The following is a 16,872-nucleotide window of genomic DNA, read 5'->3' on the forward strand; positions in this document are numbered from 1 at the left end:
TTTCAATTCTTTGGGTAAATACCAAGGCGTGTAATTGGTGGGTCACGTGGTACGAGTATGTTTAGTCTCGTAAGATACTGCCTTCCAAAGCAGCTGGACCATTTTGCAATAAATGAGGGTTCCTGTCGCTTCGTATCCTCGTTGGCATTTGATGGATTTGGGCCATTCTGATAGGTCTGTGGTGGAATCTCATCATTATCTTAATTGGCAATTCCTTGATGACACGTGACATGGAGTCTCTTTATGCTTGTTTGCCATCTAAGTATCTTCTTTGGTGAAGTATCTGTTCAGATCTTTTGCCCATTTTTAACTGGGGTCGTTTGTTATTTTGAAAAAAATGAAATGTATGAATCTTATTGTCTCCAATTACCTGAAAGGATAAGGAAATATTGTGTGTGTAGGTGGGGTGATTGGCATGAGAAAAGGCCCCAAAACACACATAGTTCTGTTAAGTGCCAAGAAATTGGGATGCCCTTGAGAGTAAGAGCTGAGCTTGGAGTTCAAATTCTGGCCTTTGTCACTTACTGTGTAACTTTGGGTACATCCTTCACCTCTCGGAGTCTCAGTTTGCTCACTTGTAAAGTGGGGATGTTGAAACCTGCTGCCGAAGTTCTCTTACAGTGCAGCAGGTTAAGGATCTGATGTTGTCACTTCAGCAATTTGGGTCACTGTGGTGGCACGGGTTCGATCCCTGGCCCAGGAACTTCCATATGTTGCAGGGATGGCCAAAAAAAAAAAAAAAAATCCCCAAAAACCAAACCAAAACAAAAAACCAACTGCTGCAAAAATAAAGGAGGTGATTCTATAAATTGCTTGGCACCAAGCTTGACAAATAGTAGAGGCTCAATAAACGGTAATTAGCAGACATACCTGTCACTTCTCCCACGTGATATTTTGGGTGTCCCTTGTGCCTTAGTGTTCGAGACCCCAGAACCCAGTAGGACTCCGTTTGTGCATTCAGTGCCAAGTTGGGGTGTGTGTGCATGTGGGGAGCGTGCCATGTCCCAGCAGGTGCCCCCTTCTCAGCCTCAGCCCTTCCCCAGCCTCCTTGCACTTCCCTTGTCAGGGAGCCCCATTCTCATGTCTTCTGCCCACCGTGTCCCCTGGGCTGCCCTTCCTCCAAGCCTGGCTGTCAGGGCGGACCCCCAGCCGCTCCCCGCTCTGACCTCTCTGTGGGTGACCCCTGGGATGAGCTCTGAGGGCACTCCTGCTGGTGGCCGTGAGACGTCAGAGAGATGGGAAAGTGACCAGGCCGACGGGGTCCTCCCAGCAGTGGCCCTGGACTGGCCGGCTCCTGGCTCCTGTAGAGATGGGCCTTGGGGTCAGTTTCCAAGGTGGCCTCATCAGCACGTCTCCCGCCCCCTCAGGAAAGCCAGCCAGCCTCGCCCCCCTGCTGACTTGTCTTCCCAGACGGTGTACAGTCTGCTCACCAGGCATCCGACCTGCCCAGAAATGCCCCCTCTGGGCATTTCCCCCAATCCTGAATGGGAGCCCCAGAAACCATCCACACTGATGGGAGACAGAGCAGTTCGTTTGCAGGCTCTTTGTAGAGTAGTCTGGTGACAGGACTGGTCACAGGCAGGGGGTGAATTTTTGCAAAGCCTCTGTTTTCCCACCAGGAAAGCAGCAGTTCAGTGCTTATGATCCTAGTGGGAAGTAATCACAGAACATTATTATAATATAAAATATGATTCTATTAGGAACAGACCTCCCTGGTTATTGAGAGAGTGAAATGAATTAACACGTGTAAAATGCTTGGAACAGAACTGACACATATTCAGTGTTGGGTTTGGTTTTTTTTTGAGTCTTTTTTTAATTTTATTTTTTTCTGACTGCACCCAGGGCATGTGGAAATTCCCGGGCCAGAGATCGAACCCTCGCCACAGCCATGACCTGCGCCGCTGCAATGACAATGCTGGATCCTTAACCCACTGCACTACAAGGGAATGCCACATATGTGGGCTGGTATCACCATCATATGGCACCCCTTTCCCTAAGGCACCCCTGCTCCCACGCCCCTTACCCACCTCCCACCTCCTGCCTCAGGCTGCTTCTGTTCCCTCGGGTGAGCTTAGGGGCTTGAAGGGACACTTTGGAAGAGGGCAGTGCTTAACCCAAAGGAACGCCTGTCTGTTCAATGTGTTACCGACCAGGGTTCTTGGTCGTCCTTAGTCAATAGAAATTGATGAGAGGGAGTTCCCGTTGTGGCGCATCAGAAACGAATCCAACTAGGAACCACGAGGTTGCGGGTTCAATCCCTGGCCTCCCTCAGTGGCTTAAGGATCTGGTGTTGCCTTGAGCTGTGGTGTAGGTCACAGATGTGGCTTGGATCTGGCGTTGCTGTGGCTGTGGTATAGGCCGGCAGCTGTGGCTCCAATTCGACCCCTAGCCTGGGAACCTCCATATGCCACCAGTGCGGCCCTAGGAAAAGACAAAAGACAAAAAAAAAAAAAAAAAAAAAAAAGAGAAATTGATGAGAGGCCAGACAAGAAGTTCAGCCAAGGCTAGACTCTGGGCCCCTGCTGCAGCAGGAGGGGTGAAAACAGCAGCAGGTGGGGCAAGCTGGTTTCTCATACAGGGTGATGGTGGGGGCAGGTCCGGGGCTCAGCCCAGAGGAGTGGCTTAGGGGTTTGCCCGCCCCCTTGGGGGTGCTGTGTGCAGGCGGCATGCTCAGGAGCCTGCTTTTGCTCCTGGCTCTTTGGAAGTGGCAGGTGGGGAGTTCTCTTATGGCACAGCATGTTCAGGATCCAGCGTGGTCACTGCTGTGGTACAGCTTCGACCCCTGGCCAGCGAACTGCCTGCCAAGAGGGTGGCCCCCAAAAAAGTGGCACTTGGGTTTTTGATCGTTATTTATTTATTTTTTTTTGTCTTTGTAGGGCTGCACCCAAGGCCTATGGAAGTTTCTGGGCTAGGGGTTGAATCTGAGTATAGTTGCCAGTCTACACCACAGCAACGCCCGATCCGAGCTGCATCTGTCGCCTATACCACAGCTCACAGCAATGCCAGATCCTTAACCCATTGAGCGAGACCAGGGATTGAACCCGCATCCTCATGCACACCAGTCAAGTTCGTTACTGCTGAGCCACAACAGGAACTCCGGGTGTTTTTGTATCTTGTTGGCTGTAATTGGCCCCAACGGTGCATGCACACAGTCAGCGTTAGTCCCATATAGTTTCTTTGTCTTTTGTGGCTGAGGAAGCACTCCTGAAGGTGCGAACACTGCAGCAAAGGGTCCCAGTCCCAGCCTGTCTCAAATTGGGTACAGCAGAGTTCCCTGATGCTCCCTCCCTCTGCTCCTCCGGGTACCGGAGATTCCAGGCCAACAATACTGATGATGGTGAGAAAGACGATGAGAAAGACGATGAAGTGAGGTGACGATGGTGGTGACGATGCCGATGGCAGCCTGCCCTGAGGGTGCACAGTCTGTGCGCGGTGTGTACCATGTAAATCAGGGTTTTTTCAAACTTGGGGCCTTGACCTTTTCAGCTGGGTAATTTGATGTTGTCAGGGGGCCATGCTGTGCCTTGTAGACTATTCAGCAGCATTTTGGCCTCTACCCACTGGGTTGTGGCCAGGGCTACCCCCGTCCCCCACCTGTCTCCAGGGGGAACAAAATCACCCCGATTCAGAACCTGATCTAGTTTATTTTTTCCAACCGGCCGGGAGGCAGCTACTCATTTTGCAGCGGAGGCAGCTAAGGCTTAGGGCAATGACCGGAGCTGCCTGCGGTCCCTGGATTACTAATTCACACGGGGCCAGGATGCAGATCCCGATACCTGGCCCAAAGAAGGCTTGGAAGGGACCACACTGCCCTTTATTATTTGGCAGAAGGAGAGAATTCATCAGCCATTGGCAAGGCCACCTGGCCTATGTGACCAGGTTGGGGCCTGCTTGGTCAGCCGGGCATCCAGTGCCAAATTCCTTTGGAGCTCATAAAAACCGTGGCAGCCGCACATTTTCTGACTTGGTTGGCACCCAAGGAGCTGAATGTATTTATGTGGAGATTGTCCCCACAGGCCCCCGGCCTTGGCCCTCACCCGGCAGCCCCACTGCTTCTCCTGCCCTTGGGCAGCCCTGGGGCCTGCTGACACCTGTGGGGAGAAGGGACAGGCGTGGGCGTGTTTTCCTGCAAATGGGGCGTCCTGGGCGCGTTCTCCCGCTGAGGCTGTGGATCTGGGTTTACAATTTGAATGCCCCAAATACTCATTTGTAATTTTACTTTTTTTAAAACCACACTTTATTGTGAGAAATTTAAAATATAAGGCAGAGTTAAAAAAATTTTGGAGTTCCCGTCATGGCACAATGGTTAACTGAATCTGATTAGGAACCATGAGGTTGCAGGTGAGGCCTATGCCGCAGCAACACCGGACCTGACCTGTATCTCTGACCTATGCCACAGCTTGCAGCAATGCCAGATCCTTAGCCCACCAAGCAAGGCCAGGTAACAAACCTGCATCCTCATAGACACTCTGTTGGGGTCTTAACCCGCTGCGTCACAATGGGAATTTCTATATGCCTATCTCTTTAGCTTCTATTTTTTTTTTTTTTTTTGGCTGTGCCCACAGCATGTGGAAGTTCCTGAGCCACAGGGAGCTCCTGCTGTGGCACAGCAGAAACGAATCCAACTAGTATCCACAAGGATTTGGGTTCGATCCCTGGCCTTGGTCACTGGGTTAAGGATCCAGCGTTGCCGCAAGCTGCAGTGTAGGTCATAGATGCAGATCCAATCCCACGTTGTTGTGGCTGCTGTGGTGTAGGCTGGCAGCTGTAGCTCTGATTTGAGCCCTAGCCCAGGAACTTCTATATGCCACAGGTGCGGCCTAAAAACAAAAAACAAAAAAACCCCAAAACCCTGACAATTATCATAATAATGAAAAAAGTTTGTAATATTGCAAGAATGAGAATCACCGAAATGTGACACAGCGACACAAAGGGAGCCAACACTGTTGGAAAAATGGCCCTGATAGACTTGCTCCATGCAGGGTCACCACAAACCTTCCATTTGCTAAAAAGCACAGTATTTGCCAAGCACAATAAAGTGAAGCACAGTTGAATGAGGTGCATCTGCATTTATTAACTGATAGCCTTTTTTCAGCACTGCCTTCTCCCCTATTGATTTATTCAATTATTTATATCATATGGGCTCACAGATATTTCTTTTACCTTATGGGTTATCATCCAATACTTTGTTTCATTTTGGCTGCACCCGTGGCGTGTAAAAGTTCTGGGGCCAGGATCAAACTCATGGCAAAGCTGTAACCAGAGCCATAGCAGTGACCATACCAGGTCCTTAACCTGCTAAGCCACCAGGGGACTCTGCATGGTTATTTTTTGGTTACTCAAAGTCTTCAAGCTTTAGCCATTGAGAACTCGTTATGGATGTTTTATTGTGAAAGTTTTCATCCTTTATAGAAAAGCCGGACAAACAGTGCAAAGAGGGCCTTCTACCTAGATTCAGTAATGCTTCCTGGCACTCAGCTACATCTGCTTTCTCTCTCTCTCCCTGCCCCTCTCCTGCCGTGTTTTCACAAATGCACCATCTGTTGGTTTTTTTAATTGAGTTTAATTTGCAGTTAATCTGTCCCCAGACCATCAGGGGGTTGACAGTAACATGAAAGTGGCCAGTTCTTTGTCCCCTGGAGACTGTGTACCTGGTTGCCTTGTCCAGACCCCCAGTTCATTCTCCACTGTACCCCATACCTTTTTTTTTTTTTCTTTTTAGGGCTGTACCTGCAGCATATGGAAGTTCCCAGGCTAGGGGTGGAATCAGAGCTGCAGCTGCCGGCCTGCGCCACAGCCACAGCCACACCAGATCCAAGCCTCGTCTGGGACGTATACCACAGCTCACAGCAATGCCGGATCCTTAACCCACTGAGCGAGGCCAGGGACCGAACCTGTGACCTCATGCATTCTAGTCGGGTTCATTACCGCTGAGCCACACCAGGAATTCTCCCAGGCTTTTTAAAAACAGCTTTATTGAGATGTAATTTGTATACCATATAGATGACCCACGTAAAATATATAATTCAGTGGGCTTTAGTATAGTCACTGCTGGTTGCAGCCATCACCACAGCTGGTTTTAGGACATTTTCATCTCTGTAAGGAGAAACCCCATGTTCTTTAGCTGTTACCTCCCCTCCTCCCTGATACGCCCTAGGCAACTACTAATCTACATTCTGTTTCTAAAGACTTGCCCATTCTGGACATTCGAATCAGTGGAGTCACCTGCTCTGTTGCTGTTTGCAGCCAGCTTCCTTTAGCAGCATGTGGTCGAGGTTCATCCCCGTTGAAGGGGGAATCGGCACTTTGTTCCTTAGGCTCAGGAGATGCTCTCTTGTGTGGTTACACCACGTTGGTTTATCCAGGCATCAGCTGATGGATGTTGGGTGTGTTCCTACCTTTTGGCTACGACGAATAGTGCTGCTACGAGCCTGTGTGTACAAGTTTTTGTTTGAAAAACCTGTTTTCCGTGCTTTGGGGTATGTCCTTAGAAATTGCTGGATCATAGGGTAATTCTGTAACTTTCTGAGGAACTGCCAGACTTTTCCACGGCGGTGGCACCATTTTATACTCACCCCGGCAATGGATAAGGGTTCCAGTTTCTCTACATCCTTGCTAGCTCTTGTTATTTTCCATTCTAAAAATTATAGCTGTCCCGAGTTCCCGTCATGGCACAGCGGAAGTGAATCAACTAGGAACCCATGAGGATGCAAGTTCGATCCATGGCCTCGCTCAGTGGGTTAAGGATCCGGTGTTGCCGTGAGCTGTGGTGTTGGTCACAGACGCGGCTCGGATCCGGTATTGCTCTGGCTGTGGTGCAGGTCAGCAGCTACAGCTCCGATTCAACCCCTAGCCTGGGAACCTCCATGTGCCGAGGGTGTGGCCCTGAAAAGACAAAAGACAAAAAAAAAAAAAAAAAAAAAGAAATTACAGCTGTCCTAGTGGGTATGAAGTGGTGTGTCCTTGTGGTTTGGGTTTGCTTTTCCCTGGTGGTGAATGGAGTTGAGCATCTTTTCCTGTGCTTTTAGGCACGCGTGGATCTCCTTTGGAGAAATGTCTGTTCAACTCCTTTACCCATTATTATTATTATTATTTTTTTGCCATTTCTTGGGCCGCTCCTGCGACATATGGAGGTTCCCAGGCTAGGGGTCTAATCGGAGCTGTAGCCGCCAGCCTACACCAGGGCCACAGCAACACGGGATCCGAGCCGCGTCTGCAACCTACACCACAGCTCACAGCAACGCCGGATCGTTAACCCACTGAGCAAAGGCAGGGATCAAACCCGCAACCTCATGGTTCCTAGTCGGATTCGTTAACCACTGCGCCACGACGGGAACTCCCCATTTTTTTTTTTTTAAGCATGTTGTCTTTTTATTGTTGAGTTGTAGGAGTTCTTTATATTTTCTGAATACTAGACTCTGTCTCTCTTTTTTCTTTTTAAGGCCACACCTGAAGCATGTGGAGGTTCCCAGGCTAGGGGTCAAATTGGAGCTGTATCCACTGGCCCACGCCATAGTCACAGCAATGCCGGATCCGAGCCACATCTGCAACCTACACCACAGCTCACGGCAATGCCAGATCCTTAACCTACTGAGCGAGGCCAGAAATCGAACCTGCATCCTCCTGGATACTAGTCTGATTCATTTCCGCTGAGCCATGACAGGAACTTGTCTGAATACTAGACTCTTCTCTGATGTGTGATTTGCAAATATTTTTTCTCCATTCTGAGTGTTACCTTTTTACCTTCTTTTTTCCACTCTGTGAGTCATTTATTTATGCATCTCCCTCCACATGGACATTTGAAACTATTTCCTGTTTGGGTGCATTAAAGACAATTTAACTCCAAACATACATACACATATCTTTTGTCGCACATGTGAAGACATTTTTGAGGGTTGACAACATTCCCAAGACCAAGGAGGCAGCTTTATTAGTGTTCTTAATAGTCATATACTCAATTCTAAAAGATCCACGTCCACGAGGGTCGCACTGGCTGTGTGAGCCCAGATGGCAAGGTGCAGGCTATGAGGCCACCCATTTTGTTCAAGATCGTGAAAGGCAGGGTTTATTAAAAGACATTTTTCTTTTTCTTTCAAACTTCCTGAGATAGACCTGAGCCTAAAAATCAGGACAATAATTTGAATCAGGCTTATGGAAATAGGGACGCCAGACCTAGGAAGTGAAAGACCAAAAGCAGCAATAATTCTGCTGTTGATGACATTTAATAAAAGGTATGTATGGTGAGCATTCTTGTCATATTTCTTCTATAAACACACCCTGAAATACTGAAATAAATATTTGTCCAGGAAAACATTTAGGATTAAGGTTAATTCTTCGGTGCGTGAATTTTTTTTTTCTTTTTTGGCCATCCCACGGCACATGGACTTCCCAGGGCCAGGGATCAGATCTGAGCCGCAGCTGTAGCAATGCTGGACCCTTAACCCACTGTGCCAGGCCAAGGATCGAACCTGTGTTCCAGTGCTGCAGCAGTGCCTCTGATCCCATGGCACCACAGCAAGAACTCCAGTGTGCAGAATTTTGTCATGTTGATGGCATCCACTTTTTTTCTTTTGTTGCTTTGCTTTTGGTGGGTAGGAAGTGGTATCTCACTGCGGCTTGGGTTTGCATTCTCGTGTCTAAGAATCCACTGCCAAACCTGAGGTCATGAAGATTTAACCCTCTTTTACCTTCTAAGCGCTTTATAGTTTTAGTTCTTCCATTTAGAAGCTGTGATCCATTTAGAGTCAATTTTTTAAGTGGTGTGATGGAAGGGTCCAGCTTCCTTCTCTTGCATCTGGCTGCCCCATTGTCACCGTACCATTCGTTGAAGAGATTCTTCTCTCCCCCATTGAGCGGTCTTGACGCCCTTGTGGAAACATCCGTTGCTCACAGATGTACGGGTTTATTTCTGGACTCTCAGTTCGATTCCACTGCACGTGTTTTGAGTGTCATCTGGGCATGAGCTTTGTGCTGCTCTCAGGGCGTGTTTGGCCCAGTAGGAGAGGACACCTTCCTAAATCACCAGAAACCGGGAAGTGCTAGGAAGAGGCAAAAAGTGTTGCTGAGGATGCCAAGGAGGGAACCTTTGCTCCAGGCTAGGCCTGTGATATGGATTGGGGAGCAGGAGGAGGGCTGCCCGGAGGCGGTGTGGCTTTGGACACACGGAAGGATGCCAAGTGTTTCTGCTGGACTCGAGACAGATTTGGCAGGTGGCATAGAGCCTGGGGATGGCCACACACTCCCAGGTGATGATGCCAGGATTGATGTGCCAGTGTCTGAGCAGAGCTGGGCTTTGCAGGGCCCTTCCAGTGGCAGAGTAGGCTGGGTTGGGTGGGAGACGCTGGTGGCAGGGGAACCACTTAGGATCGTGGGGAGGCTGAGGTCTGGGTGCTCACCTGGGTCGGGCCGTGGGAATGGTGGGGAGCAGGGGCTATCCACGACCTGCGGGCATAGATGGGGTCACAGCAGCCCTTGAGCCCTTGCTGCTCACCTCCCGATCGTTGCGCCAAATCCCAGCCACGGGCTGCCTGCTCTGGGAAAGCCACGCAGCAGCTCTGCTCCAGCCCAGGTGGCCCCAGGCCTTCTCAGAACTCCTGTTGGGCCAATTCCTATGGGTCTTGGTTTCTGGGAACTCCTGGCATGCTCTTCAGTGCTGGGTGGATGCGCCCTGGCTGATTGCTTCCAGCAGGTGCCACGTGCTGCAGCCAGGGGCAGAGAGGGTGACAGTGCCAGGGTCCAGCTCTGTGGCCTTGAGCGAGTGGCCATACCTTTCCAGCGTGGGGTCCCGAGCCTCTTCTCTGGAAGGGGAGGATGGTCACGCCATGCTCTTGAGATGGCGATGAATTTCACAGGCCAGCCTGTGACCCGCACCTGGCAGGTCGGCGGGGCCCTGTTATGTCCCGCTTCCCCTTCCGGGTTAGGTCTCCCCGGGCGGCTGAGCATGCGCAGAGACACTGTGACGCGCGAGCTCCTCCTGAAAGCCCCCTGGACACCTGCCGACGAAGTGCTGGTGGTTCTTTCTGGCCGGTTCCCTGCTCCTCTCCTCCATACCAAGCCATGTTCTCCCTCTCAGGTGTCCCCCCCTCGTCCCAACCTTGCTTGAGGCTTGGGCAGTCATTGGTGATGGGCACCCTCACCTCTGCAGGGTCTGAGGCTCTGCCAGGGGAACAGGGAGTGTGCAGAGGAGTTGACAGCTGGCACCTGGGCATCACGTGCTTCACCTTGGAGCTGGAACAGAGATCCGTCTGTTTGCGTTTCCATGAACGAGAGGGGACAGCTGGCCGCAGATAGCAGCGAGGTCAGCGGGGTTGCCTTGGCTGCCGGCCTTAAGCAAACAGCCCGGGCCAGGGTCCCCCCCGCCCAGCCCAAGGGAAGAGGGAGGAGGGAGGTTGAAGGGCCTGGCAGAGCCGGCGCCCTGGCAGGGTCGTCAGAGGCTGCTGTTCCTGGGACCTGAGCACATGGAGGACCCGCCCGTCAGCACACCTGAGGTTTGGGTGAGAAGGGGTGGGCCTCTTTTCCTTCCAGAGGCTTCTCTGTTTCATGGAGAGGTTTCTCTTGGGCTCCTCTAACACGCAGCTCTCAGGGGTGAGCTGAAACCAGATTTCCTTGGCAAAAACTCTGTCTGCCTGGGTCTTGCCACACCGGTTGCATAGATGGAAGGTGGCTTGTATTTCTGCATTGGAAGACACACAGCAGGAATTCCCGCTGTGGTGTAGTGGGATCCTCAGCATCTTGGGAGCTCTGGGTCGTGGGTTCGATCCCCAGCTCGATGCAGTGGGTGAAGGATCTGGCATTGAGGCAGATGTGACTTAGGTCACAACTACAGCTCGGAGCTGATCCCTGGCCCCGAGAACTCCAGATGCCGTGGAGTGGCCAAAAAAAAAAGGGGTGGGGGAGACACACAGCATCCAGACCCCTCGCCATGTGCCCCAAGGCAGGTGCCTGACAGAGATGGGGGTGACGCAGCACTGCCAGCAAACAGCAAAGCGAAAGGAGATTCCACTCTAGACGGAGTCTCCTCTGGAGCCTTCGGAGCGCATTGGCCTTGCTGTCATCTTGGCTTGGGGCTTCCAGACTCTTGGACTGCTGGAGGCCTCCCAGCTCGTGGTACTTGTTACAGCAGCCCTAGGAGACTGATGCCACGTGGTCTGGCGCTGCTTTGGGCCTGGCAGCCAGCCTGGGAGGCCTCCCTCCTCCCTGTGTGTTTGGGGGGGTGAGTCCTGCCCGAAGCATCTGGTCACCCTGGAGTCAGCCGCCGTCAGCTCTGTGATCCGGGCCCTCCACCTGCCCTGTCCCAGGCCTTTGAGAAATGACAAAAGCCAGCTGTGCCTCCGGAGACCTGTAGGCCGAGCTTGTGGCTGTTGAAATCGGAGGGCTGGCCCCTGAAGGGAGAGGGGGAGGAAGTGGGAGGCTCTGCATTTCATTTCAGTCGGGGGCTGCAAGTACCATTTCAGCCCGGGAATGGGAAAATGGTCTCGGCGAGACAAAGAGACAGGCAGGGATTTGGGTCTGTGGGAGTGGGCGTTCGGGGTGAGGATTTGCTTCCCTGGGGAGAAGACCCCTGCAGCGATAAGTGGGGCTCCTTCCTGTGCACCATGTGAGGCCTTCTGGGGTACAAGATCCTGCCCCTGCCCGCCCTGCAGTCCGCGGAGGTGCGGCACGTGCTTGGTGCTGAGTCGACACTCTGAGCTTGTTTGTTGAATGACTGAATGAGTGAGGGCAACGAAGCCAAAAGCAGGCCTGCTTGTCTTCCTGAGGACAGCAGGCGACTCAGCCCTGTGACTCAGGGGCATCCAGGAGGGAGTGCTGCTCACAGGCCATAGACGGGAAAGGCCGCAGGAGCCTAAGCAGGGCTGTGGGGCCTTGGGAGCCCTGCCCAAGAGGAGGGATGTGAGGGGGCCCTGAGGACAGGCAGAGTCCCCTCGCTTGTCTGACTCTTAGTCATCCTTAGAAAATGGTTCCCGAAGTTCGTTCACACGTAAGTCCAAACCCAACCCTCTGATGGTGATTCTGCTTATGTTGTGTCATAATATGTCGTATTGTCTGTGACCTGGTCTACCTCTTACCCCTACTCTGGCTGTAAACCCTTTCCCAAGTCATTTTTGACACTGACTGTGACGTGGTACATGGATCAACCACTGTTGATCATTCAGGATTTAGAGCCCTTTGGGGCTCTAATTTCCCGTGGTTTTAGTTGGTGTCAACCGCTTTCGCAGAGCGGGCCCGCGGCAGGACAGGTGAGCTCTGCTCAGTGCAAGGGCCTGCGTGTGGCCGGGAGGAAGGTGAGGAGAGGCAGGTCATGCTGCCCAGCCTTAACTTCCAGGCCTGGGAAGCTGGGCTTTATCCCTGGGCTGCAATAAACTCTCGAAGGTTAGTATGCATTCTGTAGAGGCGATCAGGGGAGTTCCCGCTGTGGCATAACAGGATCAGTGGTGTCTCGGGAGCTCTGGTCCACAGGTTCAATCCCCAGACCAGCCCAGTGGGTTAAAGGATCCGGCATTGCTGCAGGTGCAGCGTAGGTCACAGCTGCTGCTCAGATCTGATCTCTGGCCTGGGAACTCGTTATACCACAGGGCGGCCAGAAGAGAAAAAAAAAATAGGCAAACTGGTACCTGCTGTGTTCTGAGCATTTCGCAAGCCCAGGGACCCTGAGAGCTGCAGGCTTTGCAGCGGTAACAGAAGTAAAGACCCCTCTCCAGGACACAGAGTGGAGGGAAATGCTGAGGGAAGGCCAGGGGGGCCGAACCGAGTGGAGGTTGGGTAGGGAGGAATTGAGCGTCCAGAGGAGGTGGTGCTGAGCCTCTGCAGGTCGACGGTGAGCAGGAAAGGTGGGTCACGGGAGAAGTTCCAGAGAGAAAGCCGAGTAGCCAGAGCGTGGCCAGGCTCCTGGTGACAAGAGTGTGGGCTTCGTGGAGGGATGTGGTGGCAGGTGACACTGGAAGGGTGGTTGCGGCCAGATCATGAATGACCTTGAGCACTGCTTGGGCGTTTTCCTTTGGCACTGGGGAGCCATTGAATGTTTCGGAGCAAGGGAGTCGCCTGGTCTGGCTCCACGTTAAGGATGCCTCTCTGGATGCAAGTGCAGGGGGTGAGGTGAGCCCCAGGAGATCCAAAGACTGATTGAGAAGCTTTCGCCAGAGTCATGGAGAAGGCGGTGGGCGGGGGAGGATCTAGCGGGGGTGGGGGAGGGAAGTCACCCACAGGAGCCGATTTGGCTGGACTCCCGCGGACAGGGTGAGTCGTAGGGACGTTTGTCAGGCAGGAGCTTCCCCAGGGTGCCCATCTCATCGCCCGAATCCTCTCCAGCCCTGCCTTGTGCATAATTAGCTCACAGAGAGGTTCCCTGGAGTTTCAGACAGGCCTTTGAGGCTGCCTGTCTGGGTCTTTCATCCCCAAGTGCAGTGTGACAGGTGGAGGAGCTGTCGATGTCTCCGCTCACCTTATCTTGCTGCTCTCACCATGTTTCCCGTATCATAGTAACAGAGCAGGTGTCAGGGCCTGTTGCTAAGGGTTCCAGGAATATTAATACCTGGGTGTAGAACTGCGGGCTCCCACACGGTGTCTTGGAGGCCTCGGGAAGCACCAGCTGGGGGGCAAGTATTCTTTTGTATTCGTCCCTGCTTTTTTCCCCTCCTTTAGACCCCCTCTTCCTCCCCCGCCCCCGACACCCCAGTCCAGGCCCAGCTGGTTTTGTCTGGAGGACAGACTCAGCAGCAGCAGTGACCCAGGGCAGGCATGACTAAAGGATCACAGCGTTCTTTCCGGAGGCTGAAAGCAGGCTCTCCAGGCGTCAGCTCAGATTTGACCCTGGGGTGACGCCCCTTTTCCAGCCCTGCACAGGCCCCCTGAGAAGGCTCCGGCCCTCCCCCAGCCCCCTCTCCTCTGGGCTTTTCCTCTGGCACGTGGGTCGGGAGCAGCGTGGGTTTTGCTTGGTTCTTGTGCCTCCTGTTTTGCTTGGTTCTTGTGCCTCCCTCCTCTGGTCTTTTGGCCTTTACGCTGCTCACAGTTTGAAAATCAGACTCTGGGAGTTCCCTGTTGTGGCTCAGCAGAAATGAATCTGAATAGCACCCATGAGGATGTGGATTCAATCCCTGGCCTCGCTGGGTGGGTTAAGGATCTGACATTGCCGTGCACTGGGGTGTAGGTCGCAGGTGCAGCTCGGACCTGGCGTTGCTGTGACTGTGGTGTAGGGGGTGGGGGCTGGGGGCCCGGAGGGCTACAGCTCTGATTCAACTCCTTAGCCTGGGAACCTCCATATGTTGCAGGCGTGGCCCTAAAAAGATGAAAGGAAGGAAGGAAGGAAAATAGAAAGACCAACCGACCAGACTGTGAATGGCTTTGGGAGGTTGGGCTCAGCAGGATATTGAGGTCAGGCTTGGGCTTTTGTTTTCCAGCTGCTGTTTGTATCAGTTATCTCTTGCCATTGTAAGGCCGCATAACAACCACTCCCAAACTGGGTGGTTTCCAACATGTCTTTATTATTCCTGTGTCTGTGGGCCAGCTGCTGCTCTTGGCCGGGCCTCACGTCTCCTCATCATGGTTTAGCCACTCCCAGAAGACACACACACACACGCACAACTGTGTGGAAAGATGCACTTTTGTTTTCTCGGTGGCCGTTTGGAGCCAGCGTCCTGCACTTGCTGGTGACTTGTGTTTGCCTCCCAGATTTGGCGGCTCCTTTCAGCCCTTCCACCCCTCCTGCCTCTTTCCCTCGTTATCCCTGCATCATCTTTGCTCTTCCCATGAGTTGGACCCTATGGTGGGTTGGACCCTGTGGTGGGTCCATGAGAGCCTCTCCATCCGCATCCCAGCCTGGGCCATCTGACTCAGCTCCGTCGTATCAGTGACGGTTTCCCTGAAAAAAAAAAAAAAAAAAAAAAAAAACCACAGAGGTGAGAGGGTCGGGGTCTGAAGCTGGGAGAGGAAACTCCACCAGAAGGAGGTGCGGGTGGTGAATGCTGAGCATTGGCCTTTGTCCCCACGGCCCGGCAGGCGGGGCAGAGCCCCAGTGAGTGTGTGTGGTCCTTCTCAAAGGGCAGCTCGTTCTGCCCTCTGGCATCTTTTTCAGAATCTGGTGCATCTCAGAGACTGCTGCGGGCTGGAAAGGGTGTAAGTAGTTGTAAGACTTGGGAGGGTGGGTCACACGGCCGTGTTTTCCTGGGTTGGGGTGGTGCCCACGCTCTCTGGAGTTCTCAGGCATGGGTTTTCCCTTCGCCCTCAGCACAGGCCTGTGTGGAGGCAGAGGCCCCGGCCCTCTGCAGGGAGAACTTGCGGCTGGCACAGTGTTACCTGACCGCCAGGTTGCCGGATTCTAAGCCCCTGAAGTGCATTAGGAGGGAGAAGGCTTCTTTTCTTTTTATTTATTTATTTATTTGCTTTTTTTAGGGTTGCACCTGTGGCATAGGGAGGTTCCCAGGCTAAGGGTCGCATTGGAGCTACAGCTACTTGGCTACACCACAACCACAGCAACGTGGGATCCGAGCCGCATCTGTGACCTACGCCACAGCTCACAGCAATGCCGGATCCTTAACCCACTGAGCGAGGCCAGGGATCGAACCCATGTCCTCCCGGATACTAGTCGGGTTTGTTACCGCTGAGCCATGATGGGAACTCTGGAGAAGTTTCTTTTAAATAGACGTGAACGTTTGCAGAGAAGAGGTCTTCTTTCAGTGATTAGGACCGTGCACATTATTAAAAGCAACTTATTGGAGATTTTCAGGTAGATTCTTCCATCTCAGTGCTGAGTTTGAAAACACAAAATCCACATGAGGCTGACGGGATGCCGCTGCCTGCAGCAGAGTGTTTTGTAGTGAACCATTCTAGATGCACTTTAGAGACACATCATAAAAAACAAAAAAATCGGAGCTCCCATCGTGGCACAGTGGTTAACAAATCCGACTAGGAACCATGAGGTTGTGGGTTTGATCCCTGGCCTCGCTCAGTGGGTTAAGGATCTGGCGTTGCTGTGAGCTGTGGTGTAGGTCACAGATGCAGCTCGGATCTGGCATTGGTGGGGCTGTGGTGTAGGCCGGCAGCTACAGCTCCGATTTGACCCCTGGCCTGGGAGCCTCCATATGCCATGGGTGCGGCCCTAGAAAGACAAAAACAAACAAACAAAAAAACCACTTCCCTTCCTTCTGGGGAATTTATCCTGAGGAATTAATGAGAAGTGGGCACAAAGACGTGGTCTCCCAGCAGAGCCGTTTTAGGGCTGAATCTAATAGAACAACATTGGCAACAACCTGTTGCTTCTCCCAACAGGAAAATGATAAACTATATCCAGAATACTAAATTACAATTAAGAATTATGTTTTTAAGGACTTTTGATAATGTGATAAGAGAACGGAGTAGGAGTTCCTGTTGTGGCACAGTGGAAACGAATCCAGCTAGGAACCATGAGGTTGCGGGTTCGATCCCTGGCCTCGATTGGTAGGTTAAGGATCCGGCGTTGCCGTGAGCTGAGGTGTAGGTCACAGACGTGGCTCAGATCTGGTGTTGCTGTGGCTTTGGCATAGGCTGGTGGCTATGGCTCCGATTAGACCCCTAGCCCAGGAACCTCCATATGCCGCGAGTGCTGCCCTAAAAAGACCAAAAAGAAAAAAAAAAGAAAACAGAGCAAACAGCATATGGAGTAAGAACCCAATTTTATTTCAAATCAATACACAAAGATCTCAGAAGAAATGGGAAGAGGGAGTTTCCATTGTGGCTCAGCCGTAATGCTAACAAACCTGACTCGTATCCATGAAGCTCAGGTTCAACCCCTGGCCTTGCTCAATGAGTTAAGGATCTGGTGTGGCTGTGGCTGTGGCTGTGGCTGTGGCTGTAGAATAGGCTAGGAGCTGCAGCTCCATTTGACCCCTAGCCTGGCAACTT

The 16,872-nt window shown here is 52.3% G+C and overlaps 1 protein-coding gene across 15 annotated transcripts in view; it reads left to right on the forward strand.

The window, feature by feature from the left end:
• The window catches only part of RPH3AL (rabphilin 3A like (without C2 domains)), a 175,400-nt gene that overhangs the window by 55,720 nt on the left and 102,808 nt on the right, over nucleotides 1-16,872 (forward strand). Inside the window, exon 1 of one of the 15 annotated variants that reach the window (XM_021067547.1) lies at nucleotides 7,619-10,493. The exons of 11 other annotated variants lie outside the window; for them this stretch is intronic. The gene's annotated coding sequence lies outside the window, so the exon portion shown is untranslated. Of the gene's footprint in view, nucleotides 1-7,618; nucleotides 10,494-16,872 lie in introns of those variants that run through there. 3 more of the 15 variants (XM_021067540.1, XM_021067545.1, XM_021067549.1) reach the window with 3 other exon arrangements.

The sequence above is a fragment of the Sus scrofa genome, chromosome 12, assembly GCF_000003025.6.
Source record: "Sus scrofa isolate TJ Tabasco breed Duroc chromosome 12, Sscrofa11.1, whole genome shotgun sequence".
In the NCBI taxonomy this organism is placed as follows: domain Eukaryota; kingdom Metazoa; phylum Chordata; class Mammalia; order Artiodactyla; family Suidae; genus Sus; species Sus scrofa.